We start from the raw sequence: 16,596 nt of genomic DNA, 5'->3' as shown, positions 1-16,596 counted from the left end.
GCTCATTCCTTACTAGGGCCCCAAGAGGCCCTAGCGAGTGATCATCTAAACTGCCTGAATAGAGGGCCGCTGCTGCCTGAGTGCTGCCCGGTCGGGAGCGGGCTGAGGCGCAGATAGGGCAGGACGGCCCTATATGGGCCTCAGCCCGCTCCCAACCAGGCCCCATAGCAACTGCGTGGGTCGCTATGATAGTTACGACCCTGCCAGGATTCATTGGGCTCAAATTGTGAAAGAGTGGTTCAGGGAGCATGAGACATAATTTCCATGTGGGAAGCAACCCCAGATCATAACACTGCCCTAAATCAAGGTGGTGAATTTTTCATTTTTGACCAGGCAGTGTATGTCATTGGCTACCATTTTCGGATTTGCTAACTCAGTTCAACATGCTTTATTCAACATGCTTTGTACTATATTGCATGAATGATATGATGATGTGTAACTACCCTTATGTGGGGGAAAGGTATTCCTCCACCCTGATATGTTTTCTTTGTGTATTTGTGTGCAAAACCTAATAAACTTTAAAAAAAACAAAAAAAAAAGAAGAAACTTAGGTGACAATAGAAAAATAATCAAATGCACACAAAAATGAAAAACATCCCAACACATGCAAAGGAAACCTAATGAAAAAAAACGGGGAAAAAAATATATACCCTGAATACACAAAACAAACACAACACACCCGCTAAATATTAAAAAGTAAATTGTACACAGTTAAATTGAGAGTTTCCACAAAATTGTACTGATGGCACAGTTAATTACATTTACAGCACTCTGTACTTATATACTGCTCATAGTTTTATGCAGTGCTTTACATAGTGCACATTCACATCAGTCCCTGCCCTCAAGAAGCTAACAATCTAAGGTCCCTATCTCACATGCATACATACAGGGCCAATCTAGAGAGGAGCAAATTAATCTTCCAGCATGTCTTTTGGGTGTGGTAGGAAATCAAAGTACCCCAAGGAAACCCACACAAGCACAGGGAGAACATGCAAACTCCTTGCAGATAGTGTCCTGACTGCGATTCACACTGGGGTATCCCCAGTGCTACAGGGCAGAAGTGCTAACCACTAAGCCACTATGCTGCCAAATTTCTGCTTTGGCTATTTTAGTACATTGCATTCAGGATATTGATCTAAGCAGAAATGCTTAAGGTGCAGAACAAAGTCCAGGCAAAGATCTGTAGCAGCTGAAGAAAAGTAGATTACCTTGCTCAATGCGGATCCACTCTCAGGTGCCACAGCCAGATGGCTCAAGCTCAGCAGAATCTCAGAATAGGGATGAAAATAGCACTAGGCACTATCTGTATGGTAAAACCTGACAAGGCAATCCAGCATAATAGCAAGCCATTTACTCAGACCAGATGAATCCTCCTGGTATGCTGCAAAATGAACACATACTCGGTCACTAGTAAAAAAAAATAGGCTTGCAATTACTTTCCCTAGACAACAAATAATTTGTTACATAACTAGCAATTTCAGCATCAGCTCAGACCACTCAGCAAGGCTGAAGTTGCTGAAGACATATGAGGTCAGTTTTCTGTGGCATCACTTATTTATCTATGAGCTTCCTTAGAATAGCTCTGGATTATATTTGATGGTGTTTTAAGGTCCATTTATTTACTAGACCCCACTCCAAATAAAAAATCACAAAGTTAATGTAAAAAAAGTTAAATACTTTCTCAAACACCCTCCTACGAGAGGGTGGCATCTCTGGGCCTACTAGTGAATTCATGGGAAGGCTGAGAGTCCCAAATCCCCCAGGGCTGTATTGCTAAAGGATCTGGGGTCCTCAGCTTTCCCAGGATGCTGTGAGAAGGCCCAGAGACATCACCCTTGCTTGGGCGAGCGTCCCATAGACCAAGGTGTAATGTAAGTATTTTTTACTCAATCCTTACATTTATTTTCACTTTTATCTTTAAAGTGTATGGCTAACTGTTTTTTTTATAGCTTTGTATAGAATAAGGAAGGATTTGAACCCCTGTCAAGTTTTGCTGCGTATGACCTTTCCAGGGAGATAAACCCTCTCTATTTATTATAGTGACCAATGTCACCCAGACAAGAAGTAATGGGAAATTCAAAATTTTACCGAAATAAGAAGTAAGAGTAAATCTTCTACAGGGGACACCTGTTCTGGTGACACCTCTCTAAGAGAGGCACTCCCCTTACTGTGTAATTTCCTCTCATTTCCTGTTGCATCTTCAGGACGAGAAGTAATGGAAACCTTCCTAACAGAACACAAGGGTGCAGAGGGGCACGAGTGTTGGATTATGACAACTCTGCCAGGCAACAGTGCTTGTGATGCAGATAGACCCTGGGCCAGGTTCTGGTTCAGAAGAGAAGTACTTTAGGACTAGTCTTCAAGTATTTTGTGGTCAAGGCATGCCGAGTTGATAACAGGCAGGCAGCGAGGTACCAAGACAAAAGCAGGAGCATAGTCAGGGACAGGCCGAGGTCAGCAACATGCAGGCAATGCGGTACAAGGGGTAAGGCAGAACCGGTGGTCAGGAGCATGCTGGGTTTTAGGAATGTAGAAGAGCAGCTGGCGGTCAGGACAAGCCAGGTCGGTAACAGGTAGACAGATCAGGATGCAGCAACTCAGGAACACGGGTAAGCTGACAATCAGACAGCACAGGAGGACTGGATGCCACAGCCTCAATAGCCCAAAGGGCGCCAAAGCTCAAATTACACGTCAGCACACGCACCCACAGCAACGTGCGCACGTCCACGTAGAGACGCAGAACCCTGCAATGCTCCTGATTTACAGACCACACTGCAGAACACATCCCCTTCTTTATATCTCCGTAGAGATGGATGGTGTTCTGTAGTCCACAGAGGTAAACTGGTCAGGACTGATACCACTCCATGATAATTCAGTGCTGCACAGAAATAGCGCGTTTAGGAGGTTAGAAGCTCACTTGATTTCTGATCAATAGGTATTTTGTGAAATTATCAAATACATCAAACAAAACGCTTCCAATGGTATATTTAGCAAATATGAGTTCATTGTTAGAGATCACATATATTTTAAAATGTGATAATCTTTGGGTACAGGTAAACACTAAAAAGGGGGCAGCACTGTGGTGTAGTGGTTAGCACTTCTAGGGGGTCCCCGGTTCCATTCCTGGTTTAGGACACTATCTGTGTAAGTTTTTTCCGGGTACTCTGGTTTCCTCCCGCACTCCAAAGACATGCTGGAAGGTTAATTGGCTCCTGTCTAAATTGGCCCTGCATGCATGTGAGATAGGGACCTTAGATTTTAGGCTCCCTGAGGGCAGGGACTGATGTGAATGTGCACTCTGTAAAGTGCTGAGTAAATTGTTGGCGCTATATAAATACCTGTAATATAAATAGAATCGTATAAATTTTATTTTATTTACATAAAAAACAATTTGTTAAACATGATTAAAATCCAGTTTCTGCATCAATTCATAACACATCCTCTTTGAAACCACTCAATTCCTTCACAGTATCACATATATAATACAACAAGTGATCACTTACTGTGACATGGAACAGATACCAGTTCAGTCAGAATCATTCAAAAGGATTAAAACATAAGAACCAAAATAATAATAATAATAATAAAAAAGCATAATGCCACTCCAGAGCATGACATAGCTACCAGTTCTAAAGTAGGAGCTTTGCTGCCATGATATAATAAAGGCCTCTTCCATTTTGTTCTAAGGTAAGCATGTTCTTCCACAAAGCCATTCTCTTCAAAACTCTAGCGCACATGTGTTAAACTCATCCCCCCCAAAGTTAAAACAAAAAAAATGTGTCAATCATGATGCACAACGCCCGCCGACCCGCCAAAATAAAAAAAAAACGACCATCCGAACCCAGCGAAAACTCGCCGCAAAATGACATTCCTGCTCGAAAGTAAACAGATGGGCAGAGCTCGCTCCGCCCATTTGACATTCTCAGCTGTCAAATACTACATAGCATTCGGGAGCTCCTGAATGCTATTCGTGAACTCCCGAATGCTATTCGGGTCTGTGAGGACTCGGGTCTTTGCTGCAACGAATCCCAAAAAACGAAACGAATCCCAAAAAACTAATTAACGCAAAATCCGAATCAAAACAAGACAAAAAATTTTTTTTGCTGGTGCTGTCTATTAATTGGGGCAAAAAAGCTTGACTCTGCCCAAAAAGAAGCTCATTCATTTTTTTGGGGTACTGTTGTTTTGCTCGATTCAACAGAACACTCAGATGTGGACAGGTGCCCAGAATGTTCACACACCTGCCCTGGGTCACTTTTTCTCTCACAGGACCAGAGGTGAAACTACATGTAACCTGTTATATGAAATATGGAATCTTTGATATGTCTTTAGATGTCAGTATGTCATGTTATGGTCCCAGTGCAGTTAAACTTTCTAATGAACAAAGTCTCCTAAGCTAACCCTGTTATATCTACCATAGCAGGATAGTTTGTTTCAAGTTAATGTCATACTGTACACTGCAACTATGATGAGAAATGTGTAGAAAGGTCTAACTTCCAAAGGAATGCTGATCTTATAATATTTGTATACACCTCTGAGCCATTTGTAATGAACAAACATCCTGATATCTTTTTTTGAATTTTTAACATGTAATTACCGTGACAAATACTCTAACTAAGGCATTTACAACAGGAACAGTTTCCCAACTCCATTTTCAAAACTTTCAGCCATTACATGTGGTACATGCTATCACTATCTGCAAAAGGTATGATTTCTGAAAAATACAAGTATATAACAGACAGGAGAGAACCTGACAAATAATGCCACCATCCAGCCAATGCCAAAGACAGCTTACATAACAGCTTTAGTCCCTTTTGGAATGCCATTTTACAATATTTAAATTGTGTATTCGAACTTTGTACCATTCAAGGTATTGAAGAGGATACAATCTATCCCATACTTTGTCTAAGCCTTCTATAAAGGTTCAGTCATGTTTAGATCTGATGACCATGGAAGATTTTTTTTAATCTTAATTTAGTTTTAATGTAATTTGAACCCTTTTTTAAAAAACAGAATTGTTTTATTTCAAGTATGGGGTGCACCTGGCCTTCAAAATAACCTCATATTCATTGACCATTATACCACCATGTAATGTAATTAGATCAAATGAATGCCATGAGATGGCTGTCTATGTTACCACTGATTTCTCCCCATGTATAACAGTTGGCTACAGTCTTTTTGGGTTGAAGGCATCCTTTGGTTTTTAAAACATAAAAAATGTCAAGATATACGAAGGAGATTAAATTGGGTCTTTGCTGCAACGAATCCCAAAAAACGAAACTAATCCCAAAAAACGAAATAACGCAAAATCGACAAACATTTTTTTTTGCTGGTGCTGTCTATTAATTGGGGCAAAAAAGCTTGACTCTGCCCAAAAAGAAGCTCATTCATTTTTTTGGGATACTGTTGTTTTTCTCGATTCAACAGAACACTCAGATGTGAACAGGTGCCATTTAAACAACAGGATTCCTCCCGTTGAGCATTGTAGCACTTGGGAACTCTCACTAAAGTTAATTGGGGCCAAAATGCTTGACTCTGCCCCAAAAGATTAATACATTTTTTTGGGGTACAGGCATTTTGCTCCAAATAACAGAACACTCAGATGTGAACAGGGGCTATTGCAAACAATGAGATTCTCCGCTATTGAGCATTGTAGCAATTAGGCACTCCCATTGAAGTTAATTGGGGCTAAAATGCTTGACTCTGCACCAAAAGAAGCTCATGAATTTTTGAGGTACAGGTGATTTGCTCCAAGAAACAGAACACTCAGATGTGAACATGGGCCATTGAAAACAATGGGATTCCTCCTGTTGAGCTTTGTAGCACTTAGGCCTTCGAGCTACAAACTGCTCAGGCTTGGAGGGGGCTAGAACAACCATCTTTTCCTCCTAGTATCTAGCTTTCCATTGGCATATTTTATCTGGCATATTCAGGGTTGAGCGTTTTTGCGCGTTTGTATGCACATGTTCAGAGTGTGGTTATTTGCATGTTTATGTGCGTTAAGCCCTTTTTTAATGCGTGTTTGTACGTGAGTGCATGAAGATGCACGTTTTGACTGCCAGCTTCAGAAACATTGCAGGCAATGGTCGAACGCACATACAAAGGTGCAAAAACGCGCATGAAAATGTATAACATGTTTCTGCCACAAGTTTTGGGGCATTTCTATTGAAGTCTATGGGGCAAAAACGCACTGTTAACTGCCCAAAGAAGCTCATGTACCTTTTCAGGCGTTTGGCATTTTCCTGCTGGCGTTTTGCTGCTCAGGTGTGAGCAGGGGCCATAGAAAATCATAGGATTTCTTGTGTTGGGCGTTTTAAAGTGCTTTTCCTACTGCTCAAAAATCCCTATGTGTGAACCAGGCCTTAGAAGCATTGGGTAAAAAAGCACAGCACAGCACAATAAATTCACATAACCAAACAAACTACATGCCTGTCATCTGTGAATCAAGAGAATTAATGAAATTGTATTTGTTCGACGCACAGAACCAATTGAGGTCAGAATAACACTTGTGTATAGAATATTTATTTATGTGCACTGTGGAATAAAACAGATTGCATTCATCCATGCTGCCAACTGAATTCCTTATAACTTGACCTTGTTCTACAAAGTGTAATGATAAATACAGCATACTAATACTATGGTATTCAAGGCAATTTCAGTAAGATGGAACAATTTAAAGTAAACCTGTCCCAAACATACGAAATTACAACAAACAAAGGCTGCCTTCAGAAAACTTCAAGTAAAATGATCAATAAATCCAGAGATAAAGGTGGCTGAAGTTATATGCTAATCAATACTTGTCCTGTAACCGTTAATCTTGGCTGAGCTTTCACCCATGAGCTTTAGTCGGGTATACACGTGTCTATTTTTTCGTTCAACATGCGGGTTGAACAAAAAAAAAAAAAAGAACAGATTTCTCCAGCAATGCTTATGAGCATTGATGGACAAATCCCCCGCTGTTAGCATTGTATTCTGACAGCAGATGCCAGCCAATGTCAGAATACCCGAACAGCTGATTGGCTGCCGGCTCTACTCAGCTAAGAATTTTCCAACCTTCTCCTTCCATTAGCTGATTGAGGGATGCCAGGCTGAACCAACATGCCTCAATCTGGCTGAAATTCGTACTGTGGGTACCCTGCTTAAGTCTTCCTTTTGGACATCGAGGCTGCTCATCACATTACAGTGTATCTAAACCCTAAAATAAAAATGTAAATTGCAGTTTACCAGTCTTTAGATGTGGTGGTTGCATTATTTTCTTTTCTTCAAGCTTTTTTCATTTCATTTTTCCTGGTGATTCTGCTAGTAACACCCCTACAGTCCTATGATGACAGTGCTCCTTCATCCTACAACAGAAACAGAATTGGCTACAGTTTTCTGTCTTCTTTTTTTCCTATAACTTAGAGGGGTGTGGTTCTGCAGTAAATAAAAAAAAGTCAGCAGAGGCAGTGCAGGAAGTTATCAGCTCACAAGATTTTTAGCAACATCAACAGGCATTGTTTTGCACATATACAATATAAATAAATATATAAAATAAATAATATATAAATAAAATATAAATAACAAAATGCATTTAATGGTATATTTACCAGACCAAAAGGGGCCAAATAAAAGAAATGTGTTGTTAGGGATAGCATGCACTTTAAAAAACCAGTAGGGAGGCAGGAGGGGATAGGGTCATGCTGAAATTTAAAAAGAAAAGTCCAGTCCAGCATGTATGTTTTGCTGGCTGTATTTTTAGCTGTCTGGATCTTCATAATGAAAACTCACTAATGTATCTGAAACTAATCTGAGGTCTCTCAATACATTGGTGGCCACTGAAGTGCCCTCTTACATTGACTGACAACCAATGTGTATGGGGCATTGAAGGGCGCTACAGCCTATGGTTGGGCTGATTAACTTAATGCAATGTACTTTAATGAATGAAAACAAGTTGCTATTGTGTGGCCCCCTGGAACTGTCAGGGCAGCAGCTGAGGCCCTCTATAATTCTGAAGTTGACCACCACTGCTGTATGTGAACGCTATCAAAAGCAAATGATGAATCCAAAGATCTTATCTTTATCAATATATTAGTTAGAGCCCTTTTCACATGTTGGTCTACGGGCAGCCAGATATAAACAGACGGGTGTCCATTTATACCCGGTTACCCCCGACTCTGGCCAGGTCTGGAAAAACAAAAAGATCATACATTTTTTTTGTTGGACCTGATCGTGCCAGACCAGGGGTAATCTATTAAACAGCAACAAGCAGGATCCACTGTAAGTGATTTATTCAGTATTTGAAATAGTTTAAACACCTTTTGACTTTACTTTATATATTTTCTAAAGTACAAAAGTACAAAACTTGACAAATTGGTGCATTATTTCTGCTTGGTGTTCAGCTTTACAGCAGGACTACAGTCAAACAGCATAAAAAAAATACAGTATATAGCCTATTTCATGTTAAAATGAAGAGCATCTTTACTGACATACTCACCTTAGTCTGGAGCTGCTTCCCACAGTACTTCTTGTCCACCGCTAGATGCCCAGAGTCCTCCAGGTTGAATGACTAGCAGAATCATCCAACACACTTCTTCATAACCCAATCTGTCATGAACTCACGGCCAGCCTTTGCCTTTGATTAGACAGTGGAAAAAAAGACATTTACAGATATATTATTAGACACAGAACTGCACTTATTTCTGGCTGTTATCTCTGCTTAGAGTTCAGCTTTGAGTATTTTCGTGTTTTCTATTTTTATATTCTATTTTTAATTCTATATTTCTATATATAGAATACAATATTTCTATTTTTATATAAAAAAATGTTTACCCTTTCAGTGATATTTTATACACAAAGCAGAAAAAAGAGAACATTTTAACGATGTTCCTAGTAAAAATTTCAATTTTCCAGTCCTTCTATTCACCCCACCAACCAGAATAACTGTATTATTGCTTACACAAAGATATTGCTTGGTTCCAGTGCAATTATTTTGATGCTGTTGTCAAGCATAATAGGAATTTTGAGAGACAAGCAGGGGGCTGTGGAAAAAAGCAGCACATAATACAGGGAACAATACATTATACTGTGTACAATACAGGGAGAACCTATCACTTCAATTTATAAGATTCTAAATAGAATTTTTTGTTGCAATTGCCTGTCTGTTAGGAGATGTGACTTTCATACCTTTATGGCATTTAAGATAAAAGTGAGGACTCAGGTGCTCACAGTAGGCAATGTATTATTGGATGGGCACCGTACAGATGCTATATTTTGGTGAATGCGTAAAAAAAAAGTGACAGGGCTACATTTTGCTACGGCTGTTTCAGATAAAGAAATTAGTTATTGTAGCTGTTACATAAATCAAATTTAAATGTGGAGGCGGACAACAGGCACTTATAGAAAACAGAGCTATTCACAATTCTTGGAAAAATGTCAGATTATAATATAAGGGTTATTTTGGAATAAAAGCAGTGGCAAGGGGAAAAGACCGGGTGGGTTTCTTCTAACAGTATAGTATTGACATGTTGTTGCCTTCTGTAGTTATATAAATATTATACACTACAAGGAATCTTTTTAATTTGTGTCAAAGGGGACTTTAAAGTGACACTAAACTCAGGACTTAAATCCTAAGGTGGCCACACACTGCAAATTTCGGCCTGTTCTTGATGAACCGGCCAAAATTCGCACAGTGGGTGCCGCTGTCAGCACCCTTTCGGCCGGGATCCCTCGATCAAAACATTGAAGGAACCGACTGGAAAAACTTTGTACGAACAGAGGCGGCAGCCAATGAGGAAACAGCTGGGAATTCCTTGATCAATGCGCTCGTAGCATTGATGGAGGAATCTATTTTTTTTTGTTCAGCCTGCGCTATGCTGAAGAACATAGTCTGCGCTGGATCTGAGACTGGCACCAGCGCTGGAGGGACTGCTGAAAACTACTGGAAAGAAGAAGATGTTCGGATCGCGAGGCATCACTTAAGCGTTTAACCCTTTTGCTGCCAAGACCTTTTTTCCCTCTGTTCTTTGCGCACATGGTATAATCCACATTTTACGTCTAAATATGACATTAAACCCCCAAAACATTATATATTTTCTGAAAGCCAACACCCTGTAGAATAAAATGGTGGATGGATAAAGGTGGTACACCTCCCTGGTGGTGAAACTGTAATAAATTCCTAAAGTGAGCAAGCTGCAATGCTAATAAAGTGATAATGGGTTAATAGTGATACACTGCGCTATTAATCCAATCTAAAAATGCAAATAAATAATCCTAAGTAAAATAGTGCTAATAATAAATATTACAAGTAGAAGAATCGCACTAGAACATATAAAACAGTGTAACCAATTAATGTAACTAAAAAACAAAACTAATAGTCCATATTGATATAAAGATTCTCATACACAAATGTCCACATAAAAAGTGACAAAATCATCCACAGTGTTCATGTAAAAAATAGAAAATCCACTCACCAGACTAATAAGACATGACCTTTCAATAATTCATAAAGAAAAAACGAAATTGTGAGCAGCATATATAAGAGGATATTACGCGATCTTTATAAAATCATCTGGTCCAAAAAATCCTTCAAGCAATTCCTCTGAGATATTAGTCAAATAAATCCAGATCTCTCAATGATTCATATAAATCAGAATGGCAGGCAGGCGATGATGAGCGATCCTCAGATACACGGAAAGACTATTCCTCCAAGATGCCACACAGGACAATCACCGTACCCAAAAAGGAAAGAACTCCAATAGTGAGTACATAACATCAAGTTTAATAAAGGCTAAAAAGAAACACTTACAAGATGGCCACAGTGTATAGGCATGTGGCAATCAAACAGTCAACCGGTTCTTAGGAGTGGAGTCAGAGCTGATAACCTCCACTAACACTTCCTGCAGGGGTAAACTCAGTACGTGCCTGAACCTAGTCCCGACGCATTTCATCATACAGACTTTGTCCTTTGCTCCTTTGTTTAAGGTAAAATGAGCTTAACATTAAAGGAAAACTGTACTTTCATACAGTTCTCATTTAATTTACCCCAGCAGCCCCAAAAGTCTTATACTCACTTGTCCATGTTCCTGGTAGATCTGCACTGTGCAGCCCACTGGGAGCTGAATGAGCACGCACTATAAACTCTCCAGGCCAGTCATGTCTGTGAATGCTCTGCCAAAATCCCCATTATTATTAAATCAACTTTTGTGGAAGGAGCTGGGCTGAATATTAGGGTACAATTGTCCTTTAACTATTACTCATAACCCCCAAAACTTGACCTAACCTAATCATAACCCAACCCTTAATTCTACATTAATCACTATGCCCTCATTCAAACCTCTGCATTGCAGAGGTTCTGCAGGCTGCATTGGTGTGTCATGCAATAGGGTAGCCCATTCATTTGAACCGCAGCTAAATCACACTGGAACACGTGCATGCACCATTTTAATAAATTGCATTGCCCTACATTGCATGGTGATAGATTTAAATGCAATGTGGTACAATACAATGCACATGTGATGGCTATAAGAAATAACGGCACCCCAGTGCCCCTAACATTTCAACATGCAATGTGGGCTCACCTGCGGCATTGCACTTGCTCACGCATTCTATTGGAACTGTATTCTAAACCGTGGTACAGTATAAACCACCATAGATATCCATAAAACCAGATTGTTTATTTTACCAATCAGGTAAAAAGCATATTTCAGCTCACAATTCTACCAAATAGTTTTGGGCTTCATTCACACCATTACTTTCTACATAACCAACCATTACTTTCTACTGGTCACATGGCATACTGCATTGAAACACACTAAATGTGTTTTTCTGTGTCACCAGTACACATTTTACGCATGCAATAAAGTTCATGCAGGCTGCATCTATACTAATGCAGCACAGAGATACAAATGGGCCTGATGGATTTCTGTGACTATACTGTGTCTCCCTCTGGCAGCTGACTGCATTATGCCGTTGGGCACTGCTTAGATGTGAATTCAGCATTCGTGTAAGAACAGCGTTTTAGCTTCTCTTAACAAAGTGCTGCAAAGCTTTATGTAATTAATTTAGGCTGTTGAAGAAGACTTGTAATGAAATGGCACTTAGTAATGATAAAATGGAACTGCGCATACAGCTCCCATGTACTGCTCTTCCCTCCATACTCATAGATTTGATTCAGTGTGATTACAGTTGCTAAGGGGCCAGAATTAACATTGGAGAAAGTCTACTTTAATTACTGAACTGAGGAATTATGAACTAATTGAGGGCACTAAAGAAGATCTGCTGAGCATTTTCTATTTTATCTGTCACACTGTGGAATCATTGCATATCTGCAAAGCCAACATTACTTAGTAAATCCTAATGCTTAGCATAGTCTATAGCTGTTAACAGTGTTTTCAGTACACCTAGGGATGGATGGATGGATGAATGGATGGTAAAAAAAAAACACTGATGGTTTGATGGATGAATGAATGGATTGATGCAGGGGTATCCCGTATGTGCGTGACGTCATCGCGCATGCACGGTCATCTTATTGACGCCTGCCGGCGGCCATCTTGGTGATGGACGCCGGCAGAGAGAGGAGGGGACATTCTCCCGGCGGGATGAGGTATGCCACCGGGTCCCCTCCTCTCTCCTGACACTGTCGGGCTCTCGGTCCATGACAGGGGGACTGTCAGTCATTTTGGTGTCACCCCTCCAATGGTGGCACCCGGGTGCGTGTCACACCCCCCGCGTGACGTCACTGGATTGATGGATGGATGATTTATTTATGGATGGCAATAATGCTGAACAAGAATAGTAATGCACCAGTGTGAAATTGAAGTGTATGTTAGAGACATTTTTTATGTTTTGGACAGAGTAGGGAAGGGTTAGACTCTTTGCCAAGATTTGTTCTGTTTGTTCTGTTACCAAAATGTCCACCACTGGTGCAATTTGGGGCCTGCCATTGCTCACTGCCTTCTGAAAATGCTAGTTGCCTGGTATTAATTTGACCCTCTGTCTTCAATATTTAGAGCCAATGATCTGAATCAGCGCAGTTTGGAAAATCATAGTTAAAATTCCTTATCTGCCTACTTTTTTTCAGATGACAAAGAACTGAAACCAGAGGGTCAATCAAAATGAGAAGCCACCATTGTCAGCCTCCATGTTCCTGCAGGAAACGTGTATCTGTCGTGTTTCTGTCAATGTAAAGAGTTTCAGGGTGGATTAAAATAGGGTAAAAAATTAATAATACTTTTTAAATTCATGCTGCAGTTGTCAAGTAATCATTTGTGTAAAATCAGCATTGTTAGTGCTTTCCATTCAAACCTCCGAAAATCTGAAGTCTGAAGCGCTCAATGCTGCTTTGTGCCTGAACATTGCAGATTTAGGATAACTACACCTAGGGTGCATTTAGTATTACAATGCAGCATTCATCTGGATACTGAGGGACTTGGCAAAAGTGTTCTACTTTATCTAATAGAGAAATGCTCCATGTTCAAATCTTTCAGCTCCAAAAGTAAAGCTTTGACACATCCTTCCTTCCCCACATCCCTTGTTTTAATAGGCCTCACTGACCTATAGTATTGCACACAGTTTTGTGTGGCGTCTGTGATGGAATTCATTATTTGCATATGTAGCTTCTTCGGTGTTAAAGAAGAACTCCGGGCAGAATAAAACTTAAACCTTGCAGTGGGGCTACCCCCGTACTGCAAGGTTTAAGTGCTCATTTTGTCTAGGGTGTAGACCGGTTCCTGCAGCCTCTCTCCTTCCTCCGCTCTGGCGATAAAATGTTCCTCGGCATTCTCACATCTATTACACTGTATTAGACGAATCCACAACACTCACCGCTCAGATTCCGCAGCCAGATCCATATTAAGAGGAACCTCCATTTGCTAGCAAAAGGCTCACTCCCACCTATATGAATTTTTGTCCAAAAAGAGCCGCACTCAATGTTTCCTACAAATAAATTCAAATTGTTTTTAAATCCATGAAACAGCATACACCTTCCAAAGCTCCCCAGAACTAAAGAAACTCTCTCCTCACATGTTTCACCCACAGGGCTTAATCATGGGTGAAACATGTATGGAGAGAGTTTATTTAGTTCTGGGGAGCTTTGCTGTTTCATGGATTTTAAAAAAAATTGGATTTATTTGGAGGAAGCATTGAGTGCGGCTCTTCTTAAAAACTGTATTAGACGTTATGACTTTGGAATTGAAATGATGGAATTTAAATTAATTTTTTGAGAGTTTTGTGATGTACACAACATGCCTACCACTTTGTAGGTGCAAAATAATTTGTATTGTGACACAAACAATAAACCTGTACACCAACGGAACCCATTTAACTTGAAAGATCTGAAAAAGAATGGGCAAAAATCCCAGTGGCCCTAGTTCTAATTGCAGCGAATGGTGGCTCTACAAAGTATTGACTTTCGGGGGATGAATACTTATGTACACTCAAGATTTCTGTTTTTTTGTCTTAATTATTGTTTGCGTCACAAAAAAAATTACTTTGCACCTACAAAATGGAAGGCATGTTGTGTAAATCATATGATACAAACTCCCCAAAAAAATAAATTTTAACTCCAGGTTGTATTACAAAAAAACAAGAAAAATACCAATGGGGTGAATACTTTTCCAAGGCACTGTAATTAGTCGGGCTGAGAAAAGACACAAGACCATTGAGGGGGTGAATACTTTATCAAGGCACTGTATATAAATCAAGCTATGTGTCACTGAGGGGCGCTGTAAAGCTTTCTCGCACAGGGCGCCTAAAGGCCTAAGGCCGGCCCTGTGTTGAGGTATCTCTTAGCACCTACTTTTGCTAGACTATTTTGGCGGTAAGTCCCCATTCACATCTAGGCATTTTGTGGCTCAAAGGTAAGCTTGACAGGGGACATAGGATTTCTTGTCTTGAGTGTTTTATCACGCTTAGGTTTGAGTGACAAAACGCCTAGGTGTGAACGGAGCCTAAAGATGTAAAAACTTGCCAGGTTTACTTCAAGGTATACCTATGGACTCTGGGACCACTTAGAAAGAGAGGTTCGCTTTTATTATTATACAGGATTTATATAGCGCCAACAGTTTGCGCATCGCTTTACAATATAAGGCAGACTTTACAATCACAATACAATTCAGGACAAGAAGGTAAGGAAGGCCCTGCCCGTGAGGGCTTACAATCTAAAAGCTTTAACTTAATCTATCCTCCATTTTAGTAGTCTTGGTAGATTTGTTAGACTGATAAGATTATTAGTACCGACACAGCAGGAACCTGCCAGACCCATTATAATGTAATATTCTGTTTGAACAGACAGAAAGAAGGGATGCATGAATGAACTATAAATTTTTTAATAGACTGAATTATTTCCACCGCTGCCGTTTAAAACCGAAACTTGTCTTTCAAACGATTCTGGAAAGCGTCAGCCCCTTCACAGAAAACAGACTTGGCCACTGTGAATTGTAAATTGGTTGATCTCCTCCGAGAGTGAAGACAGCTGACAGAAGATCTCCACGTGTGTTCTTAGGACAATCTGTCATGCTGGAAATGGTGCTGAACGCACCATCCTTCTCACTTGAATTCTAAACAATAATTCTGCTCCAGCAAATATGTGAAAGCTTAATTATCTAGTCATTTGAATAATTTCCCAGTGCTTTCAAGAAGACTAATTAATTAGCTGAAGTCTATTTACACAGAGACAACGGCCATGGTCTTTGATTAACGCTGGCTATAGGCATAAGATAGCAGTTGTCTAATCAAGCCGCCTTTAGCCTACTTGACAACCTAATGTTGAAAGCTGGCCATACACCAGTAGAATTTAATTCCAAAACAATTATTTTCAGAACGTTCGTGTGACTACATCTCTCAAGAGCCATTTCCTTTGTGTGGGCAGGCTTTTGGGAGTCAAGATATCAATGTATGCATATGGAGTGGGGCAGAGAGCTGTGCGGGATAGGGCGGAGTTATGTAATCTAGCAGGCAAGGCTGACAATGCTGGTTGGGATTTCAGAGAAGAGAAGGTAACACATACAAGACATTTGGAGCAAACTGGATTTCTGGCAGGATCGTCAGGTATTTTTCTTTACTTCCAGTGTTTTTAGAGGGATAAAAATGTATTTACAAATTTGCAAATCCTACTTACATACATTTTTAAGTAGGATTTTTGATAAACTTCACTTTGTTTCATACTGTGTACAATGTGGAGTTCGTTATATTTTATTCATAGTAGCCAAAAAGGTATCTGCAATATTAGACCTTTTTTCTATGGTCTGTCAGTAAGGAAAGCTGATTTCTAAAGGGTGCAGACACGGGGGATTGGATTTGGTGGTGGACTTTGTGAAATTATTAATCATCACACAGCTGACCACCAAATTATTATTCATCACACAGCTGTATGGTTGCGACCCATATTGAAGACTTTTTAAGGACTTGGTGCACTGTATTGGTTGCTTATCACATTTACCTGATGTATTGCAATTTATGAAGTATGTTTATAGAGATATTCTCATGTATTCATTTAAATCCATTGAAAGTATCTTTAAATTTAACTAGTGTAATTACCAGAATCTGTCATGACATTCCCATGTACAGGAGAACCCGGAATAAGAAAGGAAGGGGTAGTACTAGGGGGCAAATCATGTGTTC

This window comes from Nanorana parkeri, unplaced genomic scaffold, assembly GCF_000935625.1.
Source record: "Nanorana parkeri isolate BGI_ZX_2015 unplaced genomic scaffold, ASM93562v1 scaffold1023, whole genome shotgun sequence".
Lineage (NCBI taxonomy): Eukaryota > Metazoa > Chordata > Amphibia > Anura > Dicroglossidae > Nanorana > Nanorana parkeri.
This window is presented reverse-complemented; position numbering follows the sequence as displayed.